Genomic DNA, 21385 nt, shown 5'->3' with positions numbered 1-21385 from the left:
TTGTCATGCCTGCTACTGCTTAGAGTTGAGTCAGGTCTGATTCATCGGGGATGAATCAGAGGTGTGTGAACATGTCCTACTATGTGTGAGCTAAGTGTGTGAACACGATTTGGTAAAAGGTATCGGTGAGAGGCCATGTAGGAGTACATGGTGGGTTGTCTCATTGAAGCCGTCCTCAGGAACTGAGTTCTGTGTTTGTGATCCATGATTCAGCTACTACCATACATTGGGCCCTGAAATATGACCCCGCTCGACTTCTTATTCACCCTAGTCCTCTATCCAGGAGTTGCAAGTAGTTTCTGGTGTTTGTAGCTTACTGGAGGCCGTGGACAGCGCTGACCGTAGGGGTGGGCTGTGATGCGTTAGGTACGTGGCACGGTGTACCGGATGCCCGTTTGGTATCTCGGGAACCCTGTTCACATTGTTTGGGGTTGTGAGCGAAACTCCGGTCGGATCTCCTCATGGATGGAACCCGAATAGGCGATAAACCTGGACTAGAGACTTGAGTGTTTAGGTAGGTCGTGGTCTACACCCACGTCGGCTTTCGCTTGAAGTCTGCCGAGCACATGTCGTGTGCAGACGCTAAGTGGTGGAAACATGTATGAAGAAGTACACCCCTGCAGGGTTAATATCATCTATTCGAATAGCCGTGTCCGCGGTAAAGGACTTCTGGGTTGCTTATATCAGTTCATAGACAAGTGAAAGTGGATACTATAAACTACGCAAGATAAGCGTGAGTGCTATGGATGGCGTTCTCGTAGGGAGACGGGAGCGGGTCCATAGTGGTGTATTGATATGGTGAATATGTGGACTCGTGTGCGCCAACTCAAAAGAGTTGCTTGCAGTCGTAGCTTAGGATAGCCACCGAGTCAAAGCTGGCTTGCTGCAGTTAAACCCCACCATCCCCTTGTTGATAATGATGCATATGTAGTTAGTTCTGATGTAAGTCTTGCTGGGTACATTTGTACTCACGTTTGCCTATTTTATGTTTTTGCAGAGAGACCTCGGTCTCACTAGTAGTTCCACGTGGACTTCGACGTTTAGCTTGTTACCTCAGCTACGGTCTTGTGCCTCGGTAGGATTTGGTAGAAAGTCAGGCTTCTCAGCCTTTTTCATTTATAGATGTCTGTACTCAGACATGATAGCTTCCGCTTGTGCTTTGACTTGTATGCTCTGAATGTCGGGTCATGAGACCCCTGCTTGTAATATCTCGCTCCTCGGAGCCTAATGAATAAATACTTGAGTTGTAGAGTCATGTTGTGATGCCATGTTGTATTTGCACATATCGAGCATATTGTGTGTATGTTATTGAAATGCTTGGTATGTGTGGGATCTGACTATCTAGTTGTTTACCTTTAGTAGCCTCTCTTACCGGGAAATGTCTCCTAGTGTTTCCACCGAGCCATGGTAGCTTGCTATTGCTCCGGAACACTTAGGCTGGCCGGCATGTGTCCTTCTTCGTTCCTGTGTCTGTCCCTTCGGGGAAATGTCACGCGATGAATACCGGAGTCCTGTTAGCCCGCTACAGCCCGGTTCACCGGAGTCCTGCTAGCCCAGTGCTACAGCCTGGATTCACTCGCTGATGACCGACACGTTCGATGTTGGGTCATGGATGCCTGTCCCTGTAAGTTTGTGCCACTTTGGGTTTACGACTAGCCATGTCAGCCCGGGCTCCTTATCATATGGATGCTAGCGACAATATCATATACGTGTGCCAAAAGACGCAAACGGTCCCGGGCAAAGGTAAGGCGACACCCGTGGGAATACCGTGCGTGAGGCCGCAAAGTGATATGAGGTGTTACATGCTAGATCGATGTGGCATTGAGTCGGGGTCCTGACAGCGTTGGTATCAGAGCTTGACTGCCTGTAGGATTACCAAGCCAAACTGGTCGAAGTTGAGTCTAGAAATTCTTTAGTTATATAAGGGAATTGATTGTGGGATGGAACGTAAGGCTCTTTTTACTCCTTATACCTCATGCCCTTCTGATCTGAGTCATCTTATCTTTCCTACGGGGATTAAGAGCTAGGCTATCTCTTCTTTCTATCAGGATCACGCGTTACTAATCCGTAGACTTATAAGATTGTTGGATTTAAGCTTGAGTTCAGTTTCTACTACTTTCGTATGTTAATTGTTGATCTCGAAACCTTGATATTGTGCTTCTGAGTGGTTATGCCACCATTTTTGTGAATGTCTCAAATCTCTTCTGAGCATTTACAGCCGTTATGCTGTCCGAGTCATTCCAGGTTTCTAAATATTCTGATGCATTTGCAAAATCCTTTCCCTCTGGTTTCGATGTTCCTTTATGCCAGCTCAATCACACTAATTGTTGAGTTGAGGTATTCTATTGCCTTGACATATATGTTGGAGCTACTATTATGACCCTAGGTGTTTTAGGGAGTCACCTAGTAATCTCGCAATGTTTTGTGTTCCCAGTGTGAAGATTCTGGCCATCATTCTCGTAAGCATCCCGTGATGCCACTTAGTTAGTAGGCATTTCACTTCTGGGTTTTCGAACCGAGATTCACCCTACTTACTTCATGTTGATAGTAATTGCTAGCTCCCTTAGGTTATTAGTAACTTTTGCGATAGTCCTTGAAGTCCGTGGTATCTTCTTCTTCTAAATACCTTGAACTACTTATGGCAGAAGTTCCTCGTTGAACTGAAATATCACAACAGGATTATTCTCGATGGGTTCTCGATGCTATATTGTGACTCTGCCAGTTCTACCTTTCTGCATGGGTTATCCGGAAGAAATATGTTGAACTTCGTTCGACATGCTAAACCATGCATCCACAACTCAGAAAATCGTATGTTCCTTTGAGTTGTCCCTCTTTAGTTGTCTTCTGACCCTCGTCTATCAATTGATAGTCAAGAGTATGCGTGCATTCGTTTATCGATGCCTATTACTCTCGTGATCCGTCAAGCCATTCTATCGCGGAATGACTAGGAGAAACAAACTCCAGTACCTCTTCCATATCCAGGATTGGGTCAAAAAAAAAGTTGTGCTCCGCAGAACAAATTGCTAATCCAGCTTTTGCTCTGTTCTACCTTGGAGTATTACCATCTTTATATCGGGATTGTTATAGGAATTGCACACCATCCTATGAACTCTTGGTACAGTGATACTTCTTGCCATCATTGTTCATTCCTCGGTTCCTGTGTTATCGTAACCGGAATGCCGACAAGTGAATCGTGGTGTGTGAAATCAATACTGCTAGCAACTCCATTGCTTGGTAGTTAAATGGACGATAACCTCATTCTTAGCGTGTTGATTATTGAATCGTCACCCTAAGGTTGATTGTGCTACCTAGTCCTTATTTCGGTGCACCCTTCGATTGATGAGTTAGGATCTTGTCAAGTCCTCACTCATTTGATCATATCGTCTTGCCCTCAAAAGCGAGATTGTTCTCGAGCTTAGTAACATACCGGTGGTTCGTGATTTTTCGAATATCTTCTCGGAAGTATTACCAGGTTCTCCCCTGACTGTTATGTTGAGCTCGTGATCAAGTTGGTTTCTTGTGAACCACCTTCTCTCCAAGAATCTGTGTTAGATATCCCTGAGCTAGTTGGTTAAGCTAGACAACAACTTGGAGAGTTGGAAGATAAAAGCTTGCCTGACTTAGTTCGTTCCAAAGGGATATTCTTGTGTAGTGTGTGTTGAAGAAAGATGATATCTTCATCGATTGGTCCCTATGATCGATTGTTGGATCTATTATCTTACCCGAACCCTTGATTGAGTATGGGCTATCGTCAAATCAAATCAGAACCAACGATATTCGTAATGTTGTCTTACTCGTGGTTTTTCCTCGAGCATACACCATTATATTCTTTGGTCTGACCAATGCTATCACCGTGTTCACTTAACTATGGAATTCCTTTTAAAAGGAAACCCAGATGAATTGTTGTTGATCCCATTGACAACATCCTTATCTCCTCCATGATTTTGTTGAACATTAAGCTAGTGTTGGAAACTTGTGTAAGCATTTTCTTCATGCCCCGTTCGTGAAGCATATGTTTGGATGAAAGAAGTGACTTCCTCTAGTTCATATGCATTTGATGCAAGTTGCCGCCGTTGATTCGAGAAAGTCAATGTTTTTCCTTTGGAATCATCCCAAATCAGTCATGCATACGTGCGAAGTATTCTGTGGTTCGGAGACTTGCAACCTCCATTCTATATGTGTCCCTAGCACACCAAGCCACTGATTGATTTGTTCAAGGTTAATAAGTTCTAAGTGCCAGTCCCGAAGGTACCATACGGATTTGTACAAAACTTTGATATCCTCGATGATGGTTCCCCCTCCGAAACTCGGTAGTGTTTTATTATAAGACTACTTTGTGGTCATGTTTGTCTGGGATAACGTGTTCACATGTTTGTAGCAGAACCAGCTCATGTTTTGGAGCTTACTATCGTAGTTCCTTTTCCCGAGAATCTCGCAACGTCATCTCGTCGATTTGTGTTGCAAACTTTCGTTTTTCTTCCTAGACTCGATGAGTCTGGAATATCCTGACACCAACCAGATCTGAATCTCAGGCAGATATGATGGTTTGGAACCTTTCCCAAGAACTATAATACTGGTCCCTCGATAACCGGTAAAGTGGATGTCATGGCCAACACACCCAACCGGAAGACCTATTATTGTAGTATCCTGATTGAAGAAGTTGGCCACCTCCCCATAAGGATTTCGTAGGGTTTTACTCCAATAAGTTACTCCTTATGGATTCTTGAGCTTCCGAAGTCCGACCTTTACTTGATGTTATAGATAACAGACCATTTCAAGGAATGGGATACGCTAGTACATCAAGGAGAACATTAGAAGCGGAGTGCTAAATGTCTCTCGGTCGATCATCCAGATTTTATTCCTTGGCCTCGCTAAGGTGAAATCTGAGAAAGTGTTATCCTCCTTTGCATCTGCATCCTCCATCACCATTCATCATGGTAGCAAGTTGTGTTGCTAGGATCCTTGACACGGATGTTGGTAAAACCTTGATGATTATGGAATTGCTCAAGTTCTTGAGAGCATGCGCAAGTGCTAGGTTTGATCGTCGGCATTAACTGTATAGCGCTCTCAGTTTCCTCGGTTATGCTATAACCATTCCAATAGTGGAATAACTCTCTATTGTTGAGCCTCTCCCCAGTTACTAGAATCATTCCCATCATTTGCGTTTTGTTCCCAGCTTTCACCGCCAATGTGCCATTCTACCATAGGTCTCTTCCATTTCCGGTGATAAGCAAATTCATCCATTACGTTGTCTTCAACAAGGTAATCCACATCATCCAAGTTCGGGTATGCCATTCTACTGAACCCCTCTAAATGATCGATTATGATTTGCCTTAAGCTGGTATAAAGAGTTTCAAGGATCTTTGAATCAAAGGTAATTCTTTTTGCCACTTAAGGGGATATTTCTACGAGTCACCTTCCCTAAGGTGCATCGTTATGGTATCATGGCAACTCAAACTCCTCGCTACGTTGACAATCGTTTACCACCTTCTTAAGCGTGAAATTGATGTCTACCTGGTGAACCTTTGTCATCTGCTTCACTCCATTCCTATGGATGTGTGCTTCGTCTCTCAGCTCGAGAGATGTTGCTATGTCTCAATCCGTGGGTTAATCCTGAGTTGTTCGATCTTCGAGAAGAACAATTCTTTTAGGGTCTTCCCTTTCCTCTCGCTGACATGATAGTTGGAGTTCTCTGAGGAAGACTTCGAGACAAAGATGGTGTTTGAATCAACGTTCATTTGAAGTGCACCTTGGATCGTGAAGATTATGTTAGTTGGCGTTTTCCCTTCGTCTTACCCTACACTTGAATCTCGGGTCGAGATTTTTGTTTAGTGGGGGTGAGTTGTCACAGCCCTAGAATTTGTTTGTCATTAGTTGCATTAAGGCATTCATGCCTCATGTTTAAAGTTCATGAAACTTGAAATGGGGATGACAAACCCTAGCACTAATCAAAATGCAATTAGGATCAAAATAAAAATATTTTCAATAAACCCAGAATGCCCTTTAGGAAATGTTCATTATTTTTGTTAAAGGTGAAAACCCCTGCCAACAATGATGCACATATTTCTAGGCCATTCTGGATTTTTGAATTAAATCCTATTGTATTTGACCTTGGGCATTTAAATACTATAAATAATTTAAATGTTCAAATAAATGTTGGAAATTGTTAAGGGTCACTGAAATAATTCAGAAAGCACCCATAATTGTTTCCAGGATTTTATAAAATGATTTGATATTTTAAATCAAATCAAAACAAACTACAGAAAATAGAAAACAGAATTAAATAGAAATAAGAGAGAGAGAGCAGAAGATCTACCTGGCGCCTACCTGTGCGGCCTGCTGCAGAAGCCGGCCCAGCCCACCAGGGGCTCCCCTCCTGTCGTCTTCCCCGCGCCAGTAGGCAGCGCGCGTGGCCGACGGGCGCCGACGCTGCCTCGGCCACCTCCTGCTTGCCGCTCTCCTTCCTCGACGCTCTGGACGCCTCCCCCGAGCGCCACGCACCTCCCTGCCTCTCTCCCTCACTCTCCCGCGCTCTCACCCCCTTCCCTGGATCTCTCCCTCTCTCACCCGAGAGTCGCCGCCGACGTCGCTCGCAACCACCGCGGCCACAGCCACTTCCTCGCTCCCTCTCTGCGTACCCGAGCTCAGCCCGGACCCCAAGCCCCTCTACGTCGACCCACCGAAGCCCGGATGCCCCAAGACGATGCCGCGGCGCTTCTTCCCCGACCATGGCCGCCGGATGCCGCCGTCCGATTCATCCTCTCCGCCATCTCCCCGAGCACGCCGACCTGCTCTTCGAACTCACTGTGAGCTCCTACGTCTCCCCTCTCTCTTCCCCGCCTCGATTGCGCCCTGTAGCCTCGATCCCACCGGAGCCGGAGCTTGCTTGCCACCGGCCATGTCGCCGCCGTAGCCACCGTTGCCTAGAGCTGAAACCGAGCACGCGGTCGTGCCCAGTGCAACCCCAGGAGGTCGTAACGCCCCTCTTTGCCTCCTGTCGTGCTCCCTAACCCCGAAACCCAGTTCACCCGAACGCCGGCGCCGCCGCGAGCTCCATTCCGGTGAACCCCGGCCACCCCCGCACCTCCCGTTGGTCCCCCTAGATGCGCACGGGCACGGGCTACCTCCTGGTGCCCTTAGCGCGTCGATCCGTCGCCTCTGGCGTAACTCCGGCGAGCCACCGCCGCTCTGGGTCGTCGCCGTCGTCCAACCGCCGGCGAATCCGACGTGGCCGGTCATTAGGGCCTAACCACCCCGCTAACCCAGGCCTAGGGCCACTGACAGGTGGGCCCTACCGTTTAATTAACCCGGCTAACAATTTAGTTAAGTTAATTAAACTCTGTTAAATCACTGTGCAGCTGACATGTGGGTCCCGAACGTCAGGTTTGACCTGGACCAGCCCCTGTTGACCTGCTGACGTCACACTGACGTCAGGCTGACGCATTAATGAATTACTGGAATTATTAATATTCAGGAAATTTCAGAAAATGCCCTAAACTTCAATAAATCATAGAAATTCAACCGTAACTCCAAATTAAATAATTTATATATGAAAAATTATCAGAAAAATTCAAGGAATCCATCCGTACCATTTTCATGCATGTTAGAACAACTTATAGCTGCTGTTTAGCACGAATCAATTAAATGGCATTTGAATAATCACATATGGAGTTTGAATTTGAATCTTGTATTCAAACCAACTTCATTTAATCTGTTGCTAGTTGCATTAGCTCAAAACACATTCATATTGCCATGTCATGAGCATGCATCATATTGTGCATTGCATTGATTGTATTTCTTCTTTGTTGCCGGTATCTGTTCCCTCCCGGTAGACGATGTTCCGACGTTGTGATCGTTGACACTGATGAAGACTCAATGTTATCTTCAGAAGTGCCAGGCAAGCAAAACCCCCTTGTTCATTCCGATACAATCCTACTCTCTCACTCCTGCTCTCTTTTACTGCATTAGGACAACAACGATTCATCTGTTACTTGCCGCGGTAGCTGAACCCCTTTATCCTTTGCATGACCTGTCATTCCACAGTAAATAGATGAAACCCACTAGTATGAGTAGGAGTTGTTTGAGCCCTATTGTGCCTACTCATTCATGTTTGTTTGTCATGCCTGCTACTGCTTAGAGTTGAGTCAGGTCTGATTCATTGGGGATGAATCAGAGGTGTGTGAACATGTCCTACTATGTGTGAGCTAAGTGTGTGAACACGATTTGGTAAAAGGTATCGGTGAGAGGCCATGTAGGAGTACATGGTGGGTTGTCTCATTGAAGCCGTCCTCAGGAACTGAGTTCTGTGTTTGTGATCCATGATTCAGCTACTACCATACATTGGGCCCTGAAATATGACCCCGCTCGACTTCTTATTCACCCTAGTCCTCTGTCCAGGAGTTGCAAGTAGTTTCTGGTGTTTGTAGCTTACTGGAGGCCGTGGACAGCGCTGACCGTAGGGGTGGGCTGTGATGCGGTAGGTACGTGGCACGGTGTACCGGATGCCCGTTTGGTATCTCGGGAACCCTGTTCACATTGTTTGGGGCTGTGAGCGAAACTCCGGTCGGATCTCCTCATGGATGGAACCCGAATAGGCGATAAACCTGGACTAGAGACTTGAGTGTTTAGGTAGGTCGTGGTCTACACCCACGTCGGCTTTCGCTTGAAGTCTGCCGAGCACATGTCGTGTGCAGACGCTAAGTGGTGGAAACATGTATGAAGAAGTACACCCCTGCAGGGTTAATATCATCTATTCGAATAGCCGTGTCCGCGGTAAAGGACTTCTGGGTTGCTTATATCAGTTCATAGACAAGTGAAAGTGGATACTCTAAACTACGCAAGATAAGCGTGAGTGCTATGGATGGCGTTCTCGTAGGGAGACGGGAGCGGATCCATAGTGGTGTATTGATATGGTGAATATGTGGACTCGTGTGCGCCAACTCAAAAGAGTTGCTTGCAGTCGTAGCTTAGGATAGCCACCGAGTCAAAACTGGCTTGCTGCAGTTAAACCCCACCATCCCCTTGTTGATAATGATGCATATGTAGTTAGTTCTGATGTAAGTCTTGCTGGGTACATTTGTACTCACGTTTGCCTATTTTATGTTTTTGCAGAGAGACCTCGGTCTCACTAGTAGTTCCACGTGGACTTCGACGTTTAGCTTGTTACCTCAGCTACGGTCTTGTGCCTCGGCAGGATTTGGTAGAAAGTCAGGCTTCTCAGCCTTTTTCATTTATAGATGTCTGTACTCAGACATGATAGCTTCCGCTTGTGCTTTGACTTGTATGCTCTGAATGTCGGGTCATGAGACCCCTGCTTGTAATATCTCGCTCCTCGGAGCCTAATGAATAAATACTTGAGTTGTAGAGTCATGTTGTGATGCCATGTTGTATTTGCACATATCGAGCATATTGTGTGTATGTTATTGAAATGCTTGGTATGTGTGGGATCTGACTATCTAGTTGTTTACCTTTAGTAGCCTCTCTTACCGGGAAATGTCTCCTAGTGTTTCCACCGAGCCATGGTAGCTTGCTACTGCTCCGGAACACTTAGGCTGGCCGGCATGTGTCCTTCTTCGTTCCTGTGTCTGTCCCTTCGGGGAAATGTCACGCGATGAATACCGGAGTCCTGTTAGCCCGCTACAGCCCGGTTCACCGGAGTCCTGCTAGCCCAGTGCTACAGCCTGGATTCACTCGCTGATGACCGACACGTTCGATGTTGGGTCATGGATGCCTGTCCCTGTAAGTTTGTGCCACTTTGGGTTTACGACTAGCCATGTCAGCCCGGGCTCCTTATCATATGGATGCTAGCGACACTATCATATACGTGTGCCAAAAGACGAAAACGGTCCCGGGCAAAGGTAAGGCGACACCCGTGGGAATACCGTGCGTGAGGCCGCAAAGTGATATGAGGTGTTACATGCTAGATCGATGTGGCATTGAGTCGGGGTCCTGACAATCAGTGACGATTGAATCGGGGGCGTCACAGCAGGCTTCTCTGCTTGTGTCCGCCGCACTGACTGCGGAAGTGGACACACTAAAGTAGAACCTCGAGCGATCCGAGCAAGAGCTCGGGCGTGCCAAGAAGCAGCTCGAGGACAATGTAGGTAAGAAATACCTTGTTTAAACATATATAAAAAGGTGCAATTGCAAAAAATGACAGGATTAACGTGGCTATTGTAGGGGCCACGTCTGAGGTGGCGACCCTTAAGCAAGCGCTGGTCGAGGCCGAGAAGAGGGCGGCCACAGAGCGCACCGAGCGGGAGAAGTATGAGGCCCAGGTTGGCAAGGTGAGGCAAGAGCTCCAGGTTCTCATGAAAAAACATGAGAGTTTGGAGCTTGACTAAAAGACGCAAGCGTCCGAGCTCGCGGCGGCTATTGAAAATGCCATGTCTGCCAAGGCCGAATCCCAGAAGACCCTCCAGGAGTCGGATGAGGTGAAGAAGATAGCGGCGGGTAAGGCATTCTTTATGCAAAGCAAACACATAAACGTGAGTTACTTGTTACTTACCCGAATCCGGAGCTCTCCAGGAGCGTTCGCAGATCTTCCTCGGAGTGTGTTCAATGTCGCCGCATTCTATCAAGCCGAGGAGGGCAGCTCGACAGAGAAGGTGTTCTGGTCTCAGTATGCTGAGGCCAGACACCCCGTGCCCCTGAGCGACCAGCTGAAGCAACTGGTCGAGCTCCACAAGGCGGCCAAACAGGCCATGAAGGGCCTCCTAGTTCGGCTGTGGCATGGAGAGGCTCTACTTGGGAGCTATTTCGGGCTGGCGCGGCGGCTGGTGGAGGCCTGTCCAAGGATCGAAGTCATCAAGCGCTCCGTCTATATTGAAGGTGCCCGTAGGGCCCTTGCCCGTGCTAAGGTGCATTGGGGCAAGCTGGATGCTGAGAAGCTTGTGAAGGATGGGCCACCACCGGGGAAAGAGCATCGCAAGATCGAGAATTATTATAAGGATGTTCTGAAGGGTGCCTGCCTTGTGGCGGATGAATGTTCCAAGTAAAACTCGCTCGTTTTGTCCTATGCGCTGAAAACTTGTTCATATGCGCTAAGCAATGTTGTTGGAATTTAAAATATTACCTTTTGTGCGGTTGTTTATCAATTCTGAGAGATGGCAAGTCGTCGGCTTCTGCCCCCGTGCCACTAGTGCTGGGGTGTTCGGGGATAAACCTGAGCGCTCTTTTTCCCATGTTTGAGTCCTTTGAGGGAGGCGCTCAGCCCAACGAACAAGGCAATCGGACTATAATGCGTGAACACTCTCACTTAGCCATACAATTCTATAATTTGAAATTTCGGCGAAGCCCCTGGTATTCGGAAGACCGAGTTCGGGGCGCTATCCACGCCTTGGCCGGACAGAGCCGGCTCCTCACTCTAAGCGGCATAAGTCGTTAGGGACTCGAAAAACCTCTCGAACAACGACTAGCTCTCGCTTCATCATGATAGTCAGTTTTAGCTTTCTCCCATGAGGTGCTCGACCCAGCTCAACTGGGGCACAATCGCAGTGGTTCTCCTAGTGCTACCTTAGCTGATATAGCGGAACGTAAGGCACCAAAACATAGGAGCCGGGCAAACCCAACTATTGACCCAAGACATGATTCGGAGCCGATGCATATAATGCTATAAGTTCGGGGTGCCGCACTTGTTAAAGTGTTCGGACTTCTCACACCATATTGAGGGGTACTAAAGCCCCTGGCGTATTTAGGCCGTACCAAAGTGTACGAGTGCAATATGTCGTTAAGGAACATATATACATATATAAAAAAAGAGTAATGCAATAATAGACAAAAGCTATGCACTGTTTATTAAAGAGGGCTGCGATCAAAGCAGAACGATACAAATAATGCGATAAGCAAAAGGTTGGACTATGTAACATGTCCGTACCAGGGGCAAGCTGCGGAATAGTATGCGAAACAGGTATACTGCTCGTGATAGAGACCACCTGGGAGTTCCGTAATGCCGCGCGGCTTGTCTGCTTCCCTGGTTCTTGCATCGTTTGTGCGGCAATTGAACTGCCGAACAGGCCTTTCGAAGTGTGGAGTCCTGAAAGTAAGAGAAAATTAAAAAACCCACAGCCCCTCGTGCAGTTTAAGATGTGTTTCGGGCGTGCCGTGATGGTGCCCCTTCCCCTGTACCCATGGTATTTCTAGTGCATAGTTATGTACGCGAAGTACTGGTGTCGTGTTTTTGCGAGGGCTGGGGTTGGGGCCGCATTGCTACGCCTGCTCGGATCATGCCAGGCGGTCTTGTTGTAGGTTACTCCGGGCGCGCTTGACGGTGTCTGGTCGTTTAATGGCCGGACTGGAGAACTACCTGGAGAGGCTGCCTTGTACTTCCGCTGCAAGGGCCGCCATGTGCTCCTCCGTTCGGAGGGAGTGTTCGGTATTTCCATTGACCGTAATTACTCCTCGAGGGCCTGGCATCTTGAGTTTAAGGTATGCGTAGTGCGGTACCGCATTGAACTTGGCGAATGCGGTTCGCCCGAGCAGTGCGTGATAGCCACTGCGGAATGGGACTATGTCGAAGATTAACTCCTCGCTTCGGAAATTATCCGGAGATCCGAAGACCACTTCAAGTGTGACTGAGCCTGTACAGTTGGCCTCTACACCTGGCATTTCGCCTTTAAAGGTCGTTTTGGTGGGCTTAATCCTCGAGGGATCTATGCCCATTTTCCGCACTGTATCCTGGTAAAGCAGGTTCAGGCTACTACCGCCGTCCATAAGGACTCTAGTGAGATGAAATCCGTCAATAATTGGGACTAGAACCAATGTGGCGAATCCGCCATGACGGATGCTAGTGGGATGGTCCCTTCGATCAAAGGTGATCGGGCAGGAGGACCCTGGGTTGAACTTTGGGGCGACTGGCTCTACCGCGTATACATCCCTTAATGAACGCTTCCGCTCCCTTTTGGGGACGTGGGTTGCGTATATCATGTTCACCGTCCGCACTTGTGGGGGAAAACCCTTCTGTCCACTATCGTTCGGCGGCTGGGGCTCCTCGTCGTCATTGCTATGCAGCCCTTTGTCTTCATTTTTGGCGTTTAACTTGCCAACCTGCTTGGACACCCAACAATCCCTGTTGGTGTGATTGGCCAGCTTTTTGGGGGTGCCATCTATCTGGCACAAGCGGTCAAGTATTTGGTCCAAACTGGACGGGCCCCTAGGATTCCTTTTGAATGGCTTTTTCCGCTGACCGGATTTAGAGCCTCTGAATCCGGCATTAACTGCTGTATCCTCAGCATTGTCACCATTAATGCGGCGCTTCTGCTTGTTGCGACGCGACCTGCCACTACTGTCCCTGGTATCCGAATTACCAGGGTTCTTGGTCATATTGTTGCTACGAGCAAGCCAGCTGTCTTCTCCCGCGCAAAAGCGGGTCACGAGTGTCGTGAGTGCTGCCATAGACTTCGGCTTTTCCTGTCCGAGGTGCCGGGCAAGCCACTCGTCACGGATATTGTGCTTGAAGGCTGCTAGGGCCTCAGCGTCCGGACAGTCGACTATTTGATTTTTTCTTTGTTACGAACCGTGTCCAGAATTGCCTGGCCGATTCCTCTGGCTGCTGAATTACGTGACTTAGGTCATCGGCGTCTGGGGGTCGCACATAAGTGCCCTGGAAATTGTCGTGGAATGCGGCTTCCAGGTCCTCCCAACAACTGATTGATCCTGTTGGCAAGCTGTTAAGCCAATGCCGAGCTGGTCCTTTAATCTTGAGTGGGAGGTATTTGATGGCGTGGAAATCATCGCCGCGGGCCATGTGGATATGAAGGAGATAATCCTCGATCCATACCGCAGGATCTGTTGTGCCATCATATGATTCGATATTTACGGGTTTGAAACCCTTAGGGATTTGATGATCCATTATTTCGTCTGTGAAGCATAGTGGGTGTGCGGCGCCTCTGTACTGGGCTATATCATGACGTAGCTCCAATGAGCTTTGTCTACTATGTTCGGCCCTGCCGAATTTGTGGCCGGCGTGACGGTTACCGTCTCGAGCCGTGGGGCACCCACGCGATCCGTAGATCGATCTTGTTTGCCTTGCCTTGTCCTCCTACATATCTCGTAAGTCCGACGCATATTCCCGTGCCTTGGTATGGGGGCGGCTTGAGTGGAGGGCCAAGAGGCCTCTCTGTCATGGCCACGAGGTGGCCGGTCGGCCGCATCGAGTGCTTCCTCCTCTAATCGGGGTAGGAACCTGCGCTTTGGGTAACTCTTGGAGGGGCGTTCGAGTTTATGCTCTTCGGCCGCAAGGACTTCAGTCCATCTGTCGACTAGCAAATCTTGATCAGCTCTGAGTTGTTGCTCTTTTTTCTTGAGGCTTCTTGCCGTGGCCATAAGCCTGCGTTGAAAACGCTCTTGCTCGACGGGATCCTCTGGCACGACGAATTCGTCGTCGTCGAGGCTTGCCTTGTCTTTGGAGGGAGGCATATAATTATCGTCCCCGACCTATTTGTCAGCCGCTCTCTCATGAGGGTTGGTTTCTCCATCCTCCTGTGCTAAATCTTGCTGGAGGGGGTTTTCTTCGGCACTTTCCGGAGTATTATTACCTCCCATGCTGGAATCACCGTATTTGTTTTGGCGGGATTTTGAGCGGCGCCGCTGACGCCGGTGCTTAGGTTGTTTCTTGGAGGGGTCATCCTCCGCTGTTCCATCGCCATCTCCTTCTTTTGGGGTGTCCACCATGTATATGTCATATAACGAGGTGGCTTTCCAGGGCCTGATAGGCGCTGGTTCTTCATCGTCTCCTTCATCGGCGTCCATACCGTCGATGTCTTCGGAGTCGAAGTCGAGCATGTCGGTTAAGTCATCGACAGTGGCTACAAAGTGGGTGGTGGGTGGGCTTTGAATTTCTTCATCGTCCGAATCCCAACCTTGCTGACCGTAGTCCGGCCAGGGCTCTCCTGATAAAGAGAGAGACTTCAGTGTCTTCAGAATATCGCCGAAAGGCGAGTGCTGAAAGATGTCCGCGGCAGTAAACTCCATAATCGGCGCCCAATCGGATTCGATCGGCAGGGGCGCGGAGGGTTCGGAGTCCGGAGAGGAGTCCGGCTCCTTGGAGTCATGAGTCTCGCAGAGTGCGGGGCTGGTGTTCGGCTCGATCGCCGTTGGGATCGCTGCGCCCGAGGCGGCGTCCAACCACCCATCCTCGATCGGTGCAATTGGCTCCAAATTAAGGGTCGAAGCCGATGCGGGTGCGGCCTCCAGGGCACTGTTCGGCGGCAGAGCTAGATCATGCTCGTCGTGACAGTGCGGCGCGCTCGGCAGTGGCTCGAATCCGTCGAAGATCAAGTCCCCGCGGATGTCAGCCGTGTAGTTTAAACTTCCAAATCTGACCTGACGGCCAGGGGCATAGCTTTCGATCTGCTCTAGATGGCCAAGTGAATTGGCCTGCAGTGCGAAGCTACCGAAGACAAAGATCTATCCGGGGAGGAAGGTCTCACCCTGGACTGCATCGCCATTGATGATCGTAGGAGCCATCAAGCCTGACGGCGACGACACAGAGGAACTCTCAATGAAAGCACCAATGTCGGTGTCAAAACCGGCGGATCTCGGGTAGGGGGTCCCGAACTGTGCATCTAGGCCGGATGGTAACAGGAGGCAAGGGACACGAAGTTTTACCCAGGTTCGGGCCCTCTCGATGGAGGTAAAACCCTATGTCTTGCTTGATTAATATTGATGATATGGGTAGTACAAGAGTAGATCTACCACGAGATCGGAGAGGCTAAACCCTAGAAGCTAGCCTATGGTATGATTGTTGTTGTGTATGTTGTCTTACGGACTAAAACCCTCCGGTTTATATAGACACCGGAGAGGGTTAGGGTTACACCAAGTCGGTTACAATGGTAGGAGATCTACATATCCGTATCGCCAAGCTTGCCTTCCACGCCAAGGAAAGTCCCTTCCGGACACGGGACGAAGTCTTCAATCTTGTATCTTCATAGTCCAGGAGTCCGGCTGAAGGTATAGTCTGGCCATCCGGACACCCCCTAATCCAGGACTCCCTCAACGACCGACTTCCATCGGAAGAGTACTGTATGTGGAGAGGCTGACAGCTGGGTCCACGGCAGCCACAAGGAAGTGCCTCCTTATTACGTGGAAAATAATTATTCCTCCGCCTGACAGCAGGGACCCATCGGATGGGCCACCAGTATTTCACGAAAAAAATGTTTCCCCCTGACTGCCGGGACCCACAGGACGGGCCACCGTATTTCGCAAAAAAAAACGTTCCCCCCGCTGTCAGCTCGGACCCACCGGATGTGCCTCCTTATTACGCACAAAAAATGAATACCCCCCTGCTACCTGGGACCCACCTTGGTGGGAGGCTGACTTGTGGGCCTACTAAGTTGACTGGGACGAAGGCCTTTGTCAACTTTAGTCAATATGTGAACGATTCTACCTACAGTGACCGTACGATGTCCATCCAACGACCATAGTGCTTCTTCAACCTCTGGTCTTCTTGCTCCAGCCGCCCAAAGCAGCGCCGGTCGTGTCGCCTGCTCCTGCCGCCCGTGGCCGTCTGTGATGTCGCGGAGGCCTCACCGCCCCTACTACTCCCACCACGGGCCAGGCCATCCCTCTACACACCCACACCCCTGTTATTATGCGGCAACGGCAGCCTCACACCGCAGCCGAACGAGTGAACCCTCATACTCCTCTACGCGTGGGCATCCACTGACGCGTCTTCCCCGGCTCCGCGTCATCCCCTTCATAGGCCTCGCCGTCGTCCACCGCCCTGGTGCTCTCGGCGTGGCGTGGTCAACGTGGTCAAGGAATGGCTTCCATCGGATGTGGAATGTACGTGGAGAGGCTGACAGCTGGGTCCACGGCCGCAGCAAGGAAGTGCCTCCATATTACGCGCAAACTAATTATTCCTCCACCTGACAGCAGGGACCCACCATACGGGCCATCGTATTTCACGAAAAAACGTTTCTTCCTGATTGCTGGGACCCACCAGCTACATCTTCGCATGCAAGGTAGTGCGTTCGAAAAAAAATGATTCGCCCCCTGACTGTTGGGACCCACCAGCTACATCTTCGCACGCAAGGAAGTGTGTCCGAAAATAATACATTCGCCCCCCTGACTGTTGGGACCCACCAGCTACATCTTCGCATGCAAGGAAGTGCGTCCGGGCAAAAAAAAAACAATTCCCCCCTGACTGCTGGGACCTAGCAGCTACATCTTCGCACGCAAGGAAGTGCGTCCGGGCAAAAAAAATGATTCGCCCCCCTGACTGCTGGGATCCCACCAGCTACATCTTCACAGGCAAGGAAGTGCCTGACAGTTGGGACCCACCTGGTTGAAGCGTATGTAGTGTTGTCATTCTGATCGTGAACGTGTACGTACATATATACTGGTCGATGTAGAGGCGCACACATGTCGTAGTAGAGGCGCGTACGTGTCGTAGTAGAGGCGCGCACATAGCATGTACATGTACGTACAGCGGCCTGGGTGCAAGAAAGAAAATACGGCCACGTACGTACATATGGGTAGGGTCTCGAACGCCTACTCGCGCATACGTACGGCCAGGGCTCGTGTACATGGCTGGGTCGGAATGGAGAAACATCGTCGTCGTCGTGTTCATGAGGAGGCAACGAAATGCGTCGTCGTCAGTGTCAAAACCGGCAGATCTCGGGTAGAGGGTCCCGAGCTGTGCGTCTAAGACGGATGGTAACAGGAGGCAGGGGATACGATGTTTTACCCAGGTTCAGGCCCTCTTGATGGAGGTAAAACCCTACGTCCTGCTTGATTTATTCTTGATGATATGAGTATTACAAGAGTTGATCTACCACGAGATCGGAGAGGCTAAACCCTAGAAGCTAGCCTATGGTATGATTGTATGTTGTCCTACGGACTAAAACCCTCCGGTTTATATAGACACCGGAGGGGGCTAGGGTTACACAAGGTCGGTTACAAAGGAGGAGATATACATATCCGTATTGCCTAGCTTGCCTTCCACGCCAAGTAGAGTCCCATCCGGACATGAGACGAAGTCTTCAATCTTGTATATTCATAGTCCAACAGTCCGGCCAAAGGATATAATCCGTCTGTCCGGATACCCCCTAATCCTAGACTCCCTCAGTAGCCCCTGAACCACGCTTCAATGACGATGAGTCCGGCGTGCAGTATTGTCTTAGGCATTGCAAGGTGGGTTCCTCCTCCGAATACACCACGGAAGAATTTGAATACAAGGATAGTGTCCGGCCCTGCAAAATAAGTTCCACATACCACCATAGAGAGAATAATATTTCCACCAATCTAATCTGCTGACTTGTTTTGGCAACATGACATTATGCCATGGCCCGGTGATTATTTGAACCGTTTTCCTTTAACTAGCCCCATACATAACGCGAGGCAGTTTTTTGACACGTCTTGTCAAAGTAGAGACCATGTCCCCCTTATTACGGGATTCTCATCAATAGGAGCATGGGTAACCCAACCGCGTCATCGATTACGGCGCTTGGGGGATAAGCGAGTTTTACCAGGCTAGTGGGGGCGCATAGTTTCAGCCGCCCTTATAAATGGGAAAGGTTTAACCTTTTTCTACCCACGCCTTCTTCCTCCTTGCTCATTGTAGGATCGAAAGTATGTCTAGAAGGGGGGGTGATTAGACTACTTGACCAAATAAAAACTTAACCTTTTCCCAATTTTAGTTCTTGGCAGATTTTAGCTATTTTAGGACAAGTCAAGCAATCATCACATAATTCTAGCAAGCATGCAAAGAGTATATTGGCAGCGGAAAGGAAAGCATGCAACTTGCAAGAATATAAAGGGAAGGGTTTGGAGATTTCAAACGCAATTGGAGACACGGATGTTTTTCCCATGGTTCGGATAGGTGGTGCTATCCTACATCCACGTTGATGGAGACTTCAACCCACGAAGGGTAACGGTTGCACGAGTCCACACAGGGCTCCACCCAAGGGCAATGGTTGCACGAGTCCACGGAGGGCTCCACCCACGAAGGGTCCACGAAGAAGCAACCACCCACAAAGGGTCCGTGAAGAAGCAACCTTGTCTATCCCACCATGGCCATCGCCCACGAAGGACTTGCCTCACTAGCGGTAGATCTTCACGAAGTAGGCGATCTCCTTGTCCTTACAAACTCCTTGGTTCAACTCCACAATCTTGTCGGAGGCTCCCAAGTGACACCTAGCCAATCTAGGAGACACCACTCTCCAAGAAGTAACAAATGGTGTGTAGGTAATGAACTCCCTGCTCTTGTGCTTCAAATGATAGTCTCCCCAACACTCAACTCTCTCTCATAGGATTTGGATTTGGTGGAAAGAAGATTTGAGTGGAAAGCAACTTGGGAATGGAATGTCTTGATCTCAACACATGAGTAGGTGGTTTTCTCTCAGAACATATGAGTAGGAATGATGTGTGTGTTCTGATGGCTCTCTCATCGAATGAGAAGGAGGTGGAGGGGTATATATAGCCTCCACACAAAATCCAACCGTTACACAGTTTTCCAATCTCGGTGGGACCGAATAAATAAACTCGGTCGGACCGAAAATGTAAACCTAGTGACCGTTAGGAATTTCGGTGGGACTGACATGCAACTCGGTAGGACCGATTCGGTTAGGGTTTGGGCATAACGTAATCTCGATGAGACCGATTACACAAACTCGGTGAGACTGAGTTTGGTAATTAGCTAACCAGAGAGTTGGTCAGGCAAACTCGGTGGGACCGATTTGCTCTTTCGGTGGGACCGAGTGGAACTCGGTGAGACCGAAAAGTTACAAATGGGAAACACTGAGTTTACATTGCAATCTCGGTGGGACCGATTCGCTCTTTCGGTGGGACCGAAAAGTTACGAAAGGGAAACAGAGAGTTTGCAACCCCATCTCGGTGGGACCGAGATCCTTATCGGTAGGACCGAATTGCTAGGGTTTGGCAGTGGCTAATGACAATTGAAACTCGGCGGCGCCGGATAGGAAAAATCGGTAGGACCGAGTTTGGCTTAGAGTTTAGGTCATATGTGGATATGGGAAAGTAGTTGAGGGTTTTGGAGCATATCATTAAGCACATGAAGCAAGAGGGTCATTAAGCAACACCTCATCCCTCCTTGATAGTATTGGCTTTTCCTATGGACTCAATGTGATCTTGGATCACTAAAATATAAAATGAGGAGTATTGAGCTTTTGAGCTTGAGCCAATCCTTTGTCCTTAGCATTTTGAGGGTTCCACTTTCACATCCATGCCATGCCAATCATTGAGCTTTCCTGAAATAATCATCTTGGAATAGCATTAGCTCAATGAGCTATATGTTGTTATGAATTACCAAAACCACCTAGGGATAGTTGCACTTTCAATCTCCCCCTTTTTGGTAATTGATGACAACATATAGATCAAAGCTTCGACAAATGATAATAAGCATGAAGTATATCGTCGCTTTGAGAAGTATGTGATAAGTAAGAGCTCCCCCTAAATTTGTGCATATATAAAATTTGCTTTGGACTGCAAATGCACAAAGAGTTAGAGTCATGGGTTACTCTTCCATGTCACATACATCTTGGTGGAGCGCTCAAAATGATAAGAATGAAATTCATGCACTCATCACCAAGAATAGTGAATGATCACAAACGATAGATAGCATGATAATATTTAAGCAAGCATTAAGCAAACATTAAGTGTAGCTTATGATCAAACACATGATCATCGATGTCTCACAAATAATGACATAGTATCAAGCACTCAAAAGCAGAAAAAGGTTCGAAAGACCACCAAATAAAGCAAGAGAGAAAAGCAACACTCTCTCTCTCGAAGCCTATGATCTATACATCTTCTCCCCCTTTGGCAACAAGTTACCAAAAAGTTCCTAGGAAATGCATAGTGCTAAGTCGTCGCTTAGGCTTGATCTTCAAGTGGTGGTGAAGTCCGGATCACTCCAAGGACGAAGGCTTCTGTAGATGTTGAAGTAGTCGCTGGAGTTGGAGCTGAGGTAGACGCTAGAGCTGAGGCTGTGGCTGGTGCAGACATTGTAGCTCTGGTGTCAGCAACTGGCAGTGCAGACGACCTCGGACCTCGTGGCACCCTCGCAAACGCATGAGTTGTGGTCCTGCCTCTCCTCTCATTCATGTCCTCCTGGAGCTGCTCCACTGCAGACTAAACTTCTGTTACCTTGATGTCCAAGTCATAGAACCTCTGTTCCATGATCATCTCTAAACTCGCCTGGTTCTGAGTCAGGGTGGCTAAACTCTACTCAATCCGCGGGGTGGACGCAATCAAGTAACCAAGCTGCTCTTGTTTGGTCTTCAAGAAGTATTCAGATGCCTCTGCTTGAGTAGGCATCCTAGCAGCTTTCTCCTTCCTCGCCTTCTCCTTCTTTGCATAAGCTTGTGCAGACGATGGCTCATTCTCTGTCATCACAACTTCATTGTTCTCAAAGTCTGGACGGATG

This window comes from Triticum dicoccoides, chromosome 2A, assembly GCF_002162155.2.
Source record: "Triticum dicoccoides isolate Atlit2015 ecotype Zavitan chromosome 2A, WEW_v2.0, whole genome shotgun sequence".
Classification (NCBI taxonomy): domain Eukaryota; kingdom Viridiplantae; phylum Streptophyta; class Magnoliopsida; order Poales; family Poaceae; genus Triticum; species Triticum dicoccoides.
The sequence above is the reverse complement of the archived record's forward strand: the minus strand, read 5'-3'. Positions refer to the sequence as shown.